This window comes from Oncorhynchus masou, chromosome 29 (genome assembly GCF_036934945.1).
Source record: "Oncorhynchus masou masou isolate Uvic2021 chromosome 29, UVic_Omas_1.1, whole genome shotgun sequence".
Taxonomy (NCBI): domain Eukaryota; kingdom Metazoa; phylum Chordata; class Actinopteri; order Salmoniformes; family Salmonidae; genus Oncorhynchus; species Oncorhynchus masou.
This window is the reverse complement of record NC_088240.1, coordinates 42,010,792-42,028,301: the sequence shown is the minus strand read 5'-3', so window position 1 is coordinate 42,028,301 and position 17,510 is coordinate 42,010,792. Positions and strand designations below refer to the sequence as shown.

Below are 17,510 nucleotides of genomic sequence, written 5' to 3'. Positions count from 1 at the left end.
CCACAAAATCAACATTTTGTGATTGCCATCTCAGTCTCTGGATTTGAAACACATTGAAAACGTGGTTTGAATTGAAGAGGGAAGTCCAGAAGCACAGACGAAGGATATCAAGGATCTGGAAGTATTCTGTTTGGAGGAATGGTCTAAGATCCCTCCCAATGTGCTGTCAAACTCATAAAACATTTGAGAAAAAGGCTCAGTGCCGTTATCCTTGCAAGGTGAGGTATTGAAAACGGTGTCAATAATTTTGAAGAAAATTTTTCACTTGATATTACTATTTTTCTGAGCAATTGTATTAGAATAAAATATAATTTCTCAAATGTTTAGCATAAAATATAGCTCAGTATTTTAATAATTTATTTTATACAGAAATGTTTATTAATTTTATCAAGGGTGTCAATAATTTCAGACCCCACTGAATGTCTCATTCAGTTGAGTTTATCCACCATTATTCTTTCAACAGATGTCTTCTACTGATGGATAAGCAACAGGAGGTGTGTGAGTTTGTGTTCTTGAGTTTGTGGTCAGAAGGCATTGCGGTCTAATGAGAGGATGTGAACTCTTGCATTCTGTCAGCATGACTTATTGGACTGATGGCTTCATGGAGGCTTCACTTCCGCCCAGCAGAGGGCGAACTGAGCAATGGCCCAGAGTGACTTCCTTTCCTGCTGTGAGTTGGAGGCCTGCCATGACAGTCAGGTGGGAATCTAACAGAAGGGTGCAGTGGATTCACAGAATAGCTTTCCTTGAGAGTCAATCTGTTTTTCAAACGCTTTCCCTTTCCCACTGCCAGTCATACTCATGCACACGGACACGTAACAGGTGCATTTTCAGGAAGGAAAGAGCGAAAGAAGCAAGTTCTACATATGACATGGGCCCCATACTGTAATAGTGTGCATATAGGCTACATAGCAATGGAAGGAAGTTCTAAGAAAGACCACAAATAGTAGTAGGAAGGTAGAATATTGAAGAATTCATGCCAGATCCAAATCATTCTCAGAGGTAGATGTGATCAATTGAATTAAAGTAATGTAATAAAATGACATTCACACAAATAACATTGAACGTTATGAATCAAATGTCAACATTACATATGGTGATTTTTTTCCAAAATGTTTACAATGGTGGAAAAATGACATCTATAGTTCAATGTAATACCTGATGTAACTCTTTACAATATAGACTAACAGATTCATGAACACCAATGAATGCGGTAGTTAGCACAAATACATGATTAATTATGTTACAAAGCATTGAGTATTCTTTATGCCAACGTCATATTTTCCACCAGGTTCATCTATTTCATTTTACCGAGATTGAGCTTTCAGAATTTGTAAAGGAACTCAAATCTATTGATATTAACAAAGTGGCTGGCCCGGATGAATTGAACCCTTCTTTAAAAAAAATTGGTGCAGAGATCATTGCTGCCCCTCTCACTCATATATTAAATCTTTCATTGGTGAGTAATACCATACCAAAAGTCTGGAAAACGTACCAAATGTCACACCTTTACGTAAGGGTGGAGATCTGTCCCAGTTGGATAACTATTATCCCATATCTAAATTGCCTGCACTGGCAAAAGTTTTGGAAAACCTGGTGAACTCACAGTTGAAATACTTTCTTTATAATAACTCAGCGTTATCTCAGTTTTAGAGCCAAGCATAGTACAGTTACTGCTGTAAGTAAGGTTGTAGGTGATATAGATACTAGATACTCAGGACAAGAACAATCACTATTTCACTTTTTATTGACTTATCGAAGGCCTTCGACAATGTTGACCATGCCCTAATGTTGTATAGACTAAAAAAGGTTGGTTTAAGTGTTGATGCACTGGATTGGTTCCAAAACTACCTTTCTGACAGAACACAGTGTAGGAGGGTATGAAATCTGAGTTTCAAAGGATTACAAAAGGAGTTCCCCAGGGCTCAATTTTAGGTCCGATCGTTTTTACACTCTATATAAATTATATAGGGAAGATTGTTGATTCCGCTAATCTCCATCTGTATACTGATGACACAATTATTTATTCTAGTGCATCTAATATTGAGAAGGCTTTTCAGGATGTACAGTTGGTTTTTAATGTTATTCAGAAGCAGCTTTTCCAATTGAAACTTGTGCTTAATGCAAGGAAAACAAAGTTTATGGTTTTCTCTGCCCTGAAAGTAAACAGATGGAGTCACTTGCAGATTTTAACTATAACAGGCCAGCAAATTGATAGGGTCACCTCCTATAAGTATCTTGGGATTTGGTTAGATAAAAAGCTGAATTTTAAACAGCACATTGATAACTTGACCAAGAAACTGAAGTTGAAATTGGGTTTCTATTACAGGAACAAATCTTGCCATTTCAATGTTAGTCAGAAAATATCTTGTTCAAAGCACTTTAAAAAAAAATCAGTGCTGGATTATGGTGATATTGTTTATATGCAGGTCTCCGCAAGTAACTTGAAAACTCTGGACACAATGTGTCATGGTGCTTTAAGATTCATTACAAATGCTAGATCACTGACCCATCACTGTGCTTTGTATGCCACGGTGCATTGGACCTCTCTTTCCACCAGGAGGCTAAAGCACTGGTACACTTTTGTGTACAAAGCATTGATGGGACAACTCCCTTTGTATCTCTGTACTTTACTGACCAGATACAGTAAAGAACAGTCTTCAATACAGACTTCGTTCACAGTCGCTGCTGTCCTTGTCTGTTCCTAAGGCTAGAACTGAGATGGGGAAACAATATTTTTTTCCCATAATGCCCCTTCATCCTGGACATGCTTCAAAAAGGTTTTAAAGTCAGGGGAGTTAGTGTCCTTCTCTGTTTTTTTTAACTCGGATTGACAACACTGTTTGTGATAACTGCAGTTGTTTCTATTCTTCAATTTTATCTGTAACTTGTGACACTTTGTCTTTGTGTGTATTTTGTATTCTTCTGTAATATTTTATGGACACGCTGCTATTTCCCTGTTTTGCATTCTTGCCAGGCCGTCCTCGCAGAAGAGTCTTTTAACCTCAATGGGTTTACCTGGTTAAATAAAGGTAAAAAAAGAAAATAAATCTAGTTCAATGTTGATCTAATACCTAATCGGCAATATAGCCTCATGTTGCGGGCCCTATACTAAACTGGTAACTTTTCTCCCTCTACTTACGGCTTATTATTGTTTATTCCCTAAGAGTCTATTGACAGCCCCGTGCGTAATTCTACGTAACATAATAACAAACCAAAAATGATAATCTGAGTGGAAAATCTGCCTCTACTCTCCATTCTACTGGCGAATGTGTCAATCACTGGAGAATGAACGAGATGAGCTCTGTTCGAGACTATCCTGTCAACAGGACATTCAAAACTGTAACATCGTGGCTGAACAAGGACATGGATAATATTCAGTTAACTTGGTTTTCCATTCATTGGCAAGACAGAACCGCAGCCTCGGGTAAGATCAAGGGGGTGATGTGTGTATCTTTGTCAACAACAGCTGGTGCACATCTCTACTATTAAGGAAGTCTTGAGATTTTGCTCACCTGAGTTAGAGTACCTCATGATAAGCTGTAGACCACACTATTTACCAAGAGATTTTTCATCTAGATTCTTCGGAGCTGTCTATTTACCACCACAAACCAATGTTGGTTCCAGAGGCGATGCTCCCAGTGGCCGGGGACTTTAATGCAGGAAAACTGAAACCGTTTTACCTCATTTCTACTAGCATGTCACATGTGCAACTATAGGGAAAAAACTCTAGATCACCTTTACTCCACACACAGTGACATGTACAAAGCTCTCCCTCGCCCTTCATTTGGCAAATATGACCATAATTCTATCCTCCTGATCCCTGCTTACATGCAAAAACTCAAACAGGAAGTACCACTGACGGTCAATACGGAAGTGGTCCGATGAAGCGGATGCTAAGCTACAGGACTGTTTCGCTAGCACAGACTGGAATATGTTCCGGGAATTCATTAATAAGTGCATCCAAGACGTCGTCCCGCAGTGACCGTACGCACATATCCCAACCAGAAGCCATGGATTATAGGCTAAAGGCCTCCATCAAACAGGCAAAGCATCAATACAGGACTAAGATCGAATCCAATTACACCGGCTCTGACGGATTGGCAGGGCTTGCAAACTATTACGCATATACAAAGGGAAACCCAGATGTGAGCTGCCCAGTGACACAAGCCTCCCAGACAAGCTAAATGCCTTCTATACTCGCTTCGAGGCAGCAGTGGAAAAAGTATCCAATTGTCATACTTGAGTAAAAACAAAGGTTCTTAATAGAAAATGACTCAAGTAAAAGTGAGTCATCCAGTAAAATCCCATTTGAGTAAAAGTTTATAAGGATTTGGTTTTAAATATATTGAAGTATTGAAAGTAAATGTATTTACTAAAATATACTTAAGTAACAAAAGTAAAAGTAAAAATCATTTAAAATTCCTTATATTAAGCAAACCAGATGGCACAATTTTCTTGCTTTTTTAAAAGCAAAAAAGGGCACACTCCAACACTTTTGATAAGTGTGTGAATTGGACCATTTTTCAGCCCTGCCAAGCAAGTACTTTTGGGTGTCAGGGGAAATGTATAGAGTAAAAAGTACAGTATTTTTGTGAGGAATGTAGTGGAGTAAAAGTAAACATTATCTAAAATGTAAATAGTAAACTAAAGTACAGATACCCCAAAAATGACTTAAGTAAAAATACTTTAAAGTACTACTTAAGTACTTTACACCACAGCTTCGAGGCAAGCAACACTGAACCATGCATGCTCTCCGTAGCCGATGTAAGACCTTAAAACAGGTTAACATTCACAAGGCCACAGGGCTAGACGGATTACCAGGATGCCCACTCTGAGCATGCGCTGACCAGCTGGCAAGTGTCTTCACTGACATTTTCTCCCTGACCGAGTCTGTAATATCTACATGTTTCAAGCAGACCACCATAGTCTCTGTATCCAAGGGTACCTGCCTAAATGACTAACGTCCCGTAGCATTCACAACTGTAGCTTTGAAAGGCTGGTCATGGCTCACATCAAACCGCCATCCCAGAAACCCCGGACCCACTCCAATTCGCATACCGCCCCAACAGATCCACAGATGACGCAAACTCTATTGCACTCCACACTGCCCTTTCCCACCTGGACAAAAGGAACACCTATGTGAGAATGCTGTTCATTCACTAAGCTAAGAACCCTGGGACTGAGCACCACCCCCTGTAACTGGATCCTGGACATCCTGATGCCCCCCCCCACATAATTTACAAACGAAGCATTTGTGTTTTTTGAGTTGCCAGATCACAGGCAATATGAATGACCAGGGATGTTCTCTTGATGTGTGTGAATTGGACCATTTTTCTAGCCTGCTAAGCATTTGGGGCTCCCGAGTGGCGCAGCGGTCTAAGGCATTGCATCTCAGTGCTAGAGGCATCACTACAGACCCTTGTTTAATTCCAGGCTGTATCAGAACCATCCCTGATTGAGAGTCCCATAGGGCGGCGGTTTGGCCGAGGAAGGCCGTCATTGTAAATATTAATTTGCTCTTAACTGACTTGCCTAGTTAAATTACATTTAAATTTAAAAAACACTGAAATGTAACACTTTTGGTTTTCAGGAAAAAGTCAAAAGTACATTACTTTCTTTAGGAATGTAGTGAAGTAAAAGTTGTCAAAAATATAAAAAAAGTAAAGTACAGATACCCCAAGAAACAACTTAAGTAGTACTTTAAAAGTATTTTTACTTAAGTACTTTACACGACTGCTCTGTCGCGGTAGCAATAATACTGCACGTGTTGGATTGTTTTCCTGGTCTGCTGCTTAATCAGGGGTGTCAAACTCATTTTGCCCTGTGGGCTGCATTTGGTCTTCAACGAGGATTCGGTCTTCAACGAGGTCCGTAGGGCCATACTAATTTTAAATTTTTTATTTCCCTGCTGTCAGAATGTTTATTTTTCTCTATCCATCGTTTTATGATTTTTTTTAATGCTCCCTGATTGTCTAGCTTACATTTGAGTGATTATTAGTGGTGTCAAATAAGGGGTGAACTGCAGTGGTGAAAAGTTTTGACTAATCATTCCTACATCTGTCGCTGCTAGTTTTTCCAGAGAAGTGATGCTGTCAACAACATTCCATGCTTGACAGGTGAGGAAGTGACAGTGAGAAAAGTGGAAGGAAGGGAGGTGGGGGGAACCCCAGCGGTGGCTAGGGAGACAGCTCAGGATTCCCCTTCGTCTGGTCCACCTCCTACCAGTCCCAGGTGGGCAGAGGGCCACGAACAATCCAACATCTGGAGAACTTCGGCAGATGTGCAAGACCTACAGAATCTGCTGGAATAAACATCTGCGGAACACTCTGGCAGGCACCTCTGTGGGGCGGAAGGACACCCTTGGAAGGTACATAGGTTGATAGGGAGGATGAAGCTGTCGCACTTGACAAAACCCTTCCGTGTTGCGTGTCTTCGCATGTGTTCTCTAACTGATTGGGGAATGTCTAATGTCTGAGTTGTCGTCAATGGCTAATCACTACTATTTCAGGCGTGAAGGAGACTTTTGGGCAGCCATACTTGAGGGACAAGCACTTTGTTCTGGCTCTTTGGTAACTGGTGTGGATTTGATCCTCTGTGTGCTCATGCCCCATCTATTTATCTATTGACCATGTATGGGAAACCTTGACTGTCCATTGTCTAATTCCTAAGTGGCACATGAGATGGTTCAAAACAGGGGTCGTCAGCTCCAGTTCAGGTGTCGTCAGCTCCAGCCAAAGTGTCAACTTTGCACTTCCTTGATCAGACATGGATTCAAAGGGGCGAAGACCTGTGCTAATGCGACTCGTGGAGCTAATGCAAGTCCTCAGGTCTCAGGAAGGTTACTCATCACACAAGTGAACCACTCAACCACCTACACTTCATTTCACGCAGAGACCCATCCAGGTCACAGCACCAATGTGACAGAGTGGGGTTTAAACCTGGATCTCCTACAAACCAGCCATTATTCAAGTCTCAAGAAGGTTACACATTACGCAAGTGTGAGTAATGAATTGAATCAACGTAGATAGGTTAGACACTGGCATAAAATTGCAGCAAGAGATGAGCCAATCCACCACAGAGAAGACTTCTTAATCCTGGAAAGCCTCTCAATCCTCACACTGCTTGGAATCCAGATACCTGCAGATACGTAGTAATCACTAAAATAACCAGGAGAGGATGAGAATCAGGGGCCAGCTGAAAGGCTGTCTGTTAAAGTCTCTCGGGGTCCAAAGAAAACAATGAAATGCAATAAAAGGAGCCCGTCTGGAACAAGGGGAGCCAAATGTGAAGCTGCCTGTCATCAGGCCGCAATGATTTATCCTTCCCGTCCATACTGCTGCTTGCTTTTTCACTTAGCGGAGGAATCAGCGCTCCCATACCAAAATATACTGACCTCTGGAAAGCCATCACATGATTAATGGCATTGTAAAGCTACTGGAAGTTGGCAGATGGGATATTTTTGGTATCCATTCCAGAAAAATGTCAATTGCAAATGTTTTGTCACTTCTCTGATATCACAGAGTTCCATCCTCTGAAACAATCGTGTTCCCGAAATGTCTAAATATCTATCTTGGTTTATGAAGAGGACAGTGACTAACATAAATGTGTCTTTAAGACAGCCAAAGTCCAAGGCAAGTAAGCATTTGTTCCCAGGGGGCTGTGGACTGACAATGATGCCGGAAAGATGTTCCTCTATGGTGACAGGGAAAGGTCTGGCTCACGGAAACTGAATGTCTCCCACAGTCATTCCTATGGATGAAGAGGAATGTCATATTCAGCACCTTCAGAAAGTATTCACACCCCTTGACTTTTTCAACATTTTTACAGCTTGAATTTAAAATGGATTACATTTAGATTTTGTGTCACTGGCTTACACACAGTACCCTATAAATGTCAGTGAAATGATGTTTTACAAATTATTTAAATGTCTTGAGTCAATATGTATTCAACCCCTTTGTTATTGCAAGAATAAATAAGTTCAGGAGTAAAAATGAGCTTGGACTCCCTCTGTGTGCAATAATAGTGTTTAACGGGATTTTGCAAAGACTACCTCATCTCTCTACAACACACATACAATTATCTGTAAGGTCCCTCAGTCGTGCAGTGAATTTCAAACACAGATTCAACCACAAAGACCAGGGAGGTTTTCCAATCCAAGCTGCAGGCTAAAGTTAAATCTAGACTTGATTTCATCTATCTTAATCACTCCTCTTTCACCCCAGCTGCCAAACTAACCCTGATTCAGATGACCATCCTACCCATGCTAGATTACGGCGATGTACACTGCTCAAAAAAATAAAGGGAACACTTAAACAACACAATGTAACTCCAAGTCAATAACACTTCTGTGAAATCAAACTGTCCACTCAGGAAGCAACACTGATTGACAATACATTTCACATGCTGTTGTGAAATGGAATCGACAACAGGTGGAAATTATAGGCAATTACCAAGACACCCCCAAGAAAGGAGTGGTTCTGCAGGTGGTGACCACAGACCACTTCTCAGTTCCTATGCTTCCTGGCTGATGTTTTGGTCACTTTTGAATGCTGGCGGTGCTTTCACTCTAGTGGTAGCATGAGACGGAGTCTACAACCCACACAAGTGGCTCAGGTAGTGCAGCTCATCCAGGATGGCACATCAATGCGAGCTGTGGCAAGAAGGTTTGCTGTGTCTGTCAGCGTAGTGTCCAGAGCATGGAGGCGCTACCAGGAGGCAGGCCAGTACATAAGGAGACGTGGAGGAGGCCGTAGGAGGGCAACAACCCAGCAGCAGGACCGCTACCTCCGCCTTTGTGCAAGGAGGAGCAGGAGGAGCGCTGCCAGAGCCCTGCAAAAAGACCTCCAGCAGGCCACAAATGTGCATGTGTCTGCTCAAACGGTCAGAAACAGACTCCATGAGGGTGGTATGAGTGCCCGACGTTCACAGGTGGGGGTTGTGCTTACAGCCCAGCACCGTGCAGGACGTTTGGCATTTGCCAGAGAACACCAAGATTGGCAAATTCACCACTGGCGCCCAGTGCTCTTCACAGATGAAAGCAGGTTCACACTGAGCACATGTGACAGATGTGACAGAGTCTGGAGACGCCGTGGAGAACGTTCTGCTGCCTGCAACATCCTCCGGCATGACCGGTTTGGCGGTGGGTCAGTCATGGTGTGGGGTGGCATTTCTTTGGGGGGCCGCACAGCCCTCCATGTGCTCGCCAGAGGTAGCCTGACTGCCAGTAGGTTCCGAGATGAGATCCTCAAAGCCCTTGTGAGACCATAGGCTGGTGCGGTTGGCCCTGGGTTCCTCCTAATGCAAGACAATGCTAGAACTCATGTGGCCGGAGTGTGTCAGCAGTTCCTGCAAGAGGAAGGCATTGATGCTATGGACTGGCCCGCCCGTTCCCCAGACCTGAATCCAATTGAGCACATCTGGGACATCATGTCTCGCTCCATCCACCAACGCCACGTTGCACCACAGACTGTCCAGGAGTTGGCGGATGCTTTAGTCCAGGTCTGGGAGGAGATCCCTCAGGAGACCATCCGCCACCTCATCAGGAGCATGCCCAGGCGTTGTAGGGAGGTCATATAGGCACATGGAGGCCACACACACTGCTGAGCCTCATTTTGACTTGTTTTAAGGACATTGCATCAAAGTTGGATCAGCCTGTAGTGTGGTTTTCCACTTTAATTTTGAGTGTGACTCCAAATCCAGACCTCCATGGGTTGATAAATTTGATTTTCATTGATAATTTTTGTGTGATTTTGTTGTCAGCACATTAAACCATTTAAAGAAAAAAGTATTTAATAAGAATATTTCATTCTTTCAGATCTAGGATGTGTTATTTTAGTGTTCCCTTTATTTTTTTGAGCAGTGTCATTTATAGATTGGCAGGTAAGGGTGCTCTCGAGTGGCTAGATGTTCTTTACCATTTGGCCATCAGATTTGCCACCAATGCTCCTTATAGGACACATCACTGCACTCTATACTCCTCTGTAAACTGGTCATCTCCGTATACCTGTTCCAAGACCCACTGGTTGATGATTATTTATAAAACCCTCTTAGGCATCACTCTCCCTATCTGAGATATCTACTACAGTCCTCATCCTACACATACAACAATCATTCTACCAGTCACATTCTGTTAAAGGTCCCCAAAGTACACACATCCCTGGGTCACTCGTCTTTTCAGTTCGCTGCAGCTAGCGACTGGAACGAGCTGCAACAAACACTCAAATTGGACAGTTTTATCTCAATCTCTTCAATCAAAGACTCAATCATGGACACTCTTACTGACAGTTGTGGCTGCTTTGCGTGATGTATTGTTGTCTCAACCTTCTTGCCCTTTGTGCTGTTGTCTGTACCCAAGAATGTTTGTAACCTGGTTTTGTGCTGCTTCCATGTTGTGTTGCTAACGTGTTGTGTTGCTACCATGCTGTGTCGTCATGTGTTGCTGCCATGCTATTTTGTTGTTGTAGGTCACTCTATGTGGTATTGTGTTGTTTCTCCTGTAGTGATGTGTGTTTTGTCCTAATTTTGTATTTAATTTATTTTTATTTTTAATCCCAGCCCCCGTCCCCGCAGGAGGCCTTTTGGTAGGCCGTCATTGTAAATAAGAATGTTTTTAACTGACTTGCTTAGTTAAATAAAAAAAAATAAAAAAAATGGTGCAGTTATTAATTACACTTTGTATGGTGTATCGATACACCCAGTCACTACGAAGATACAGGCATCCTTCCTAACTCAGTTGCTGGAGAGGAAGGAAACTACTAATTTCATCATGAGGCCAATGGTGACTTCAAAACAGTTACAGAGTTGAATGGCTGTGATAAGATAAAATGTAGGATTCATCAACAACATTGTAGTTATTCCACAACACTAACCTAATCGAGTGAAAAGAAGGAAGCCTGTTGTAATGTATACGCTGGGTGTCAGAAAGCAAGTGCAGGTGGAGAGTTTAATAATAAACGGTACATCAAACAATATAACAAACACGAGTAGAGTATAGACATGAAACACAAACAATAGTGACTGGGAAAGAGCCTAAGGGAGTGCCAGATATATGGGAGGTAATAATGAGGTAATGGAGTCCAGGTGTGCTTGATGATGATGTGCAGGTGCGTGTAATGATTGATGGCAGGTGTGCGTAATGACGGATCCCAGGACCGGTGGATAGTATACCGATGACGTCGAATGCCGGAGGGGAGGAGCGGAAGTAGACGTGACAATACACCCCCAACATGCGGCACTAGCCGCAGGACGACGCCAACCAGCGGAGCGGGCCGAGCTGGATGGCAAAGGTGGAAATCACGGATGACGTTGGGATCGAGAATGGCCTCCACCGGAACCCAACACCGCACCTCTGGGCCATTCACCTCCCAGTCCACCAGATACTGGAGCCGACCCCCACGACGTCGGGAGTCCAGTAGAGATCTGACGGCAAAGGCTGGACCCCCCTCGATGTCCAGGGGGATGGAGGGGTGTCGTGGGGGACAGAATCAGCTAGGGGGCCAAGAACCACCTGCCTGAGAAGGGAGACATGAAAAGAAGGTGAGATACGGTAGTCACTGGGAAGCTGTAACCTATGTCACCTCATTGACACTCCAGAGAACCTTGAAAGGCCCGCGGGCTTAGAAGGGCAGGTGGTGTGGGAGTTACCTGGTAGAAAGCCACACACAATACCCTGGGTGGTACAATGGGGTCTCACTGCGGTGGCGGTCTGCCTGCTCCTTCTGACGACGGACGGCGCGCTGGAGTCTCACGTGAGCGTCGCTCCACACTTCTTCTGTGTGCCTGAACCACTCATGAATCGCAGGCACTTCGGTCTGGCCAGCGGTCCACGGAGCCAGGGCCGGCTGAAAACCCAGAACACACTGGAAGGGAATCAGCCCAGTGGAGGAGTGACGTAGCGAGTTCTGGGCGTACTCCGCCCATGGCAGGAATCGAACCCACTCTCCCTGCCGGTCCTGATAGTGACTCCTCAGGAACCTCCCCAGCTCCTGGTTCATCCTCTCTACCTGCCCGTTGGACTGAGGCCTATACCTGGAAGTGAGTCTGACCGTGACCCCAAGCTTTTCCATAAAGGCTCTCCATACACGTGATGTGGATTGGGAGCCATGGTCAGAGGCGATGTCCTCCGCAAGGCCATAATGCAGGAAGACCTGCTGGAACAGCGACCTGGAGAGCAGTGGGGAGACCATAAATATGGATTAAACAACAGGATTTTTTTAAATCTATCCACAACCACCAAAATGGTGGTGAAACCGTCAGAGGAGGGGAGATCAGTAACAAAGTCAATGGATAGATGCGACCAGGGACATTGAGGGTTGGGAAGGGGAAGGAGTTTCCCTGCTGGAGCTTTCTGGTGGGATTTGGTTTGGACACATATGGAACAGCTGTGTGTGCCCCACCATAAAGGGGTTAAATCTATAGCAAGACCTAAAAATGGTATTAATGATCAACAACCAACTTGTGTGTAGGCCAGGAACACAAAATATGTGTGTATATACACTGCTCAAAAAAATAAAGGGAACACTAATATAACACATAGATCTGAATGAATGAAATATTCTTATTAAATACTTTTTTCTTTACATAGTTGAATGTGCTGACAACAAAATGACACAAAAATTATCAATGGAAATCAAATTTATCAACCCATGGAGGTCTGGATTTGGAGTCGCACTCAAAATTAAAGTGGAAAACCACACTACAGGCTGATCCAACTTTGATGTAATGTCCTTAAAACAAGTCAAAATGAGGCTCAGTAGTGTGTGTGGCCTCCACGTGCCTATATGACCTCCCTACAACGCCTGGGCATGGTACTGATGAGGTGGGGGATGGTCTCCCGAGGGCTCTCCTCCCAGACCTGGACTAAAGCATCCGTCAACTCCTGGACAGTCTGCGGTGCAACGTGGCGTTGGTGGATGGAGCGAGACATGATGTCCCAGATGTGCTCAATTGGGTTCAGGTCTGGGGAACGGGAGGGTCAGTCCATAGCATCAATGCCTTCCTCTTGCAGGAACTGCTGACACACTCCAGGCACATGAGGTCTAGCATTGTCTTACATTAGGAGGAAACCAGGGCCAACTGCACCAGCATATAGTCTCACAAGGTGTCTGAGGATCTCATCTCGGTACCTGATGGAAGTCAGGCTACCTCTGGCGAGCACATGGATGGCTGTGCGACCCCCCCAAAGAAATGCCACCCCACACCATGAGTGACCCACCGCCAAACCGGTCATGCTGAAGGATGTTGCAGGCAGCAGAACGTTCTCCACGTCGTCTCCAGACTCTGTCACGTCTGTCACAGGTGCTCAGTGTGAACCTGCTTTCATCTGTGAAGAGCACAGGGCGCCCGTGGCGAATTTGCCAATCTTGGTGTTCTCTGGCAAATGCCAAACGTCCTGCACGGTATTAGGCTGTAAGCACAACCCCAACCTGTGGACGTCGGGCCCTCATACCACCCTCATGGAGTCTGTTTCTGACCGTTTGAGCAGACACATGCACATTTGTGGCCTGCTGGAGGTCATTTTGCAGGGCTCTGGCAGTGCTCCTCCTGCTCCTCCTTGCACAAAGGCGGAGGTAGCGGTCCTGCTGCTGGGTTGTTGCCCTCCTACGGCCTCCCCCACGTCTCCTGATGTACTGGCCTGCCTCCTGGTAGCGCCTCCATGCTCTGGACACTACGCTGACAGACACAGCAAACCTTCTTGCCACAGCTTGCATTGATGTGCCATCCTGGATGAGCTGCACTACCTGAGCCACTAGTGTGGGTTGTAGACTCCGTCTCATGCTACCACTAGAGTGAAAGCACCGCCAGCATTCAAAAGTGACCAAAACATCAGCCAGGAAGCATAGGAACTGAGAAGTGGTCTGTGGTCACCACCTGCAGAACCACTCCTTTCTTGGGGGTGTCTTGCTAATTGCCTATAATTTCCACCTGTTTGTCTATTCCATTTGCACAACAGTATGTGAGTGGACAGTTTGATTTCACAGAAGTGTGATTGACTTGGAGTTATATTGTGTTGTTTAAGTGTTCCCTTTATTTTTTTGAGCAGTGTATATGTATAACATCTATTTAGGATTCAAAATGAAGCAGTTGTCTACCTCAGATCTATAAATTATGTACACACAATTGATATCTGCAATGGTGAAGTGAGAGCCATAAGACTGACAGACTCCTCACAGGGAGACCATCATGTTACCATCACATGGGGCGGCAGGTAGCCTAGTGGTTAGATCGTTTGACGGTTGCAAGATGTTAGAGGTTGCAAGATCAAGGTTAGAGGTTGCAAGATCAAATCCCCTAGCTAACAAGGTAAAAATCTGTCGTTCTGCCCCTGAACAAGGCAGTTAACCCACTGTTCCTAGGCCGTCATTGAAAATAAGAATTTGTTCTTAACTGCCTTGCCTAGTTAAATAAAAGGTATAGAAACATTTAGCTCCTTCCCTCCAGCAGCCAAGAGGGTTTTTGAACAGAACCTCTCAAGAGCTGAGCTGTCAGGTTCTGCAGTAGTTACATTCAATATGTTTCATTTATTGTGCTTGGGAAAAGATTACCGTTGTCCTAACACGTACATTTTAGGTCTAATGGAGTTAATGAAGAAAATGTGAGGGCCAAAGTAAATGTATATGTAGGCGAAGCTGCCAAGTTCCACAGGCCCCACATACGGAGTCTAAGGGTGAGGGTCAAATTCAGCGAGTTGGACACAAGTCAAAGTTGCTGAGGAGGGCATATGGAGGAGTTAACTTTGGCTCGTTCTCCACTTTATTACATCTGCCGGGGGGCACTGCTGACCCTACTTTCTAGGATGATACACACCCCTCTGATTGGACTTAGTTTCCCCCCCAAAAAAATATATGTTAAATGAATGAGGCCCTGATAAGTCAGCTTTGTTCAGTAATGGATACAACCTCTTAATTTATTAGCCTGCATTGTATCCCCATTGGAGAACATTTGGACAAGCTTCAGGGTTTAGTCTGAGCCACTGGTTCTCCTTTGGGGAGATTTGCCATGCATCTTATCATACTACTGTAGCAAGCAATAGATGAATAAAAACACAGGGCATTGGTAATCTGCTTGGGTTATTTAATACTGGTGGAGACAAATAACCTCTTGAGTTGATGTGGCTCTGGATCTGTCTGGGTCTGGAAATTACACACTTGTTTTAATAAGCAAAATAAAAATGTATCCCATAGCCAAACTAAATCATTAAATATGGGCCTGTTTTCCACAGGTGGTCTCTGATATTGTCAATGAATTTCTTAAAATGTCATCTTTAATGGTCACATGCGCCTACCTATGTTAAATGTTAGGAAGTCATTTGAGTACACTGAACATAATTAGATTCTTCCACCAATGCTGTTCTTTGAAATAATTTTGCTTCTCTGAGTAACAGAGAGCAACATCTGACACACAGTCTGACTCCTGACACATCCGAAGCTCCAGAAGCTTGCCACCCCTGAGCCTCATTGTGGCACTATTGGAATGGGTCTTATTTGGCAAGCTCCTCCACTAGGACATGCAGCGGCCCACTGGGTGCCTGCTGCTCCCACAATCCCCTTCCCTCAATTAGTGACAGCTGTTGGGATCTTTATTAATGACAGATAGTTGTCTATTGTCCCTGGATGCACAAGATGGCTCAGAGATTTGCACACTGTGATTGTGACCGCAAAGTTAAGTTTAGAAAAGCCTTGCCACTTCTAGTGTTGCTACCTTCTGTGGACACAGAATAGCTAAGCACTTTTACCACTACATTTCAACATAAAATGTGTTTAAAGTAGGAACTAGGCTTTTATATTAACAGTATGACCTGCTTGGTAAAACTGATTTTATAAGAAAGAACCAACACCACACCTTTTGCATCCATGAGTCGGACAGGAGAGAAATAATACAGACACCCAACCAGGCCCAGAACCCTGTCATTCGCTGGAGAAGGAAACAGAGATTTTGTGAAAAAAGATAATTTCAAATGGCAAATCAGCGCCCAAAAATACCGATTTCCGATTGTTATGAAAACCTGAAATCAGGCCTAATTAATCGGCCATTCTGATTAATCGGTCGATCACTACTGTTTAGCCATAATGACCATCGTTATGTTTGGAGGAAAAAGGTGGAGGCTTACAACCGTGAAGCATGGGGGTGGCAGCATCATGTTGTGGGGGTGCTTTGCTGCAGGAGGGACTGGTGCACTTCACAAAATAGATGGCATCATGAGGGAGTAAAAGTATGTAGATGTATTGAAGCAACATCTCAAGACATCAGTCAGGAAGTTAAAGCTTGGTTGCAAATTAGTCTTCTAAATGGACAATGACCCCAAACATACTTCCAAAGTTGTGGCAAAATGGCTTAAGGACAACAAAGTGTCCATCACAAAGCCCTGACCACAATCCCATAGAAAACATGTGGGCAGAACTGAAAAGGCGTGTGCGAGCAAGGTGGCCTACAAACCTGACTCAGTTACACCAGCTGTCAGGAGGAATGGGCCAAAATTCACCCAACGTATTGTGAGAATCTTGTGGAAGGCTACCCGAAACGTTTGACCCAAGTTAAACAATTTAAAGGCAATGCTACCAAATACTAATTGAGAGTATGTAAACTTCTGACCCACTGGGAATATGATGAAAACCTGAAATAAATCATTATCTCTACTATTATTCTGTAATTTCACATTCTTAAAATAAAGTGGTGATCCTAACTGACCAAAGACAGTGAATTTTTACTAGGATTAAATGTCAGGAATTGTGAAAAACTGAGTTTAAATGTATTTGGTTAAGTTGTATGTAAACTTCCGACTTCTACTGTACATATTACCTCAATAACCTCGACACCGGTACCCCCATGTATATAGCCCCGCTATTGTTATTTACTGCTGCTCTTTAGTTATTTGTTATTCTTATCTCTTACTTTTTTATGTTGCTATTTTCTTAACTGCATTGTTGGTGAAGGGCTTGTAAGTAAGCAAGGTCTACTACACCTGTTGTACTCGGCGCATGTGACAAATAACATTTGATTTGATACTACGCACAACGACAGGTAACTGCCAAAATAAAGGAAAATTAGGGATACAAAGTATATTGAAAACAGGTGCTTCCACACAGGTGCAGTTCCTGAGTTCATTAAGCAATTAACTTTCTATCATGCTTAGGGTCGTGTATAAAAATACCCAGTTGCCCGTTATTTTGGCTACCATGGCTAGAAGAAGAGATCTCAGTGACTTGGAAAAAGCCATCCAATAGCTCATCCTATGATAATATTATTGTTGCCACAGAGAAAGGTCAAACCTCAGCACACATGTTAGTTTTCATGGCTTCTGCTGTGACTCCACAGATGGCTTCAGCATTGCTGCAGGGCAAAGATTCTCTTATGAGCCTGTGGGGTGCAGGAGGAGGGCTGGCAGCCTTCCCAAGGTGCCATCATCTTGCCTCTGGACCCAGCCTTACCCTTGTTTGAAACATCAATTAGAGCCATGGGTATACTGAGGCGCTCGTGTCCAGAACTGCTCCTGCAGAATCTGCCCCATA

The 17,510-nt window shown here is 43.8% G+C and overlaps 1 pseudogene; it reads right to left on the bottom strand.

The window, feature by feature from the left end:
• Positions 1-11,359: 11,359 nt before the first annotated feature.
• The window catches only part of LOC135519611 (PMS1 protein homolog 1-like), a 56,566-nt pseudogene continuing 50,415 nt past the window's right edge, over positions 11,360-17,510 (bottom strand).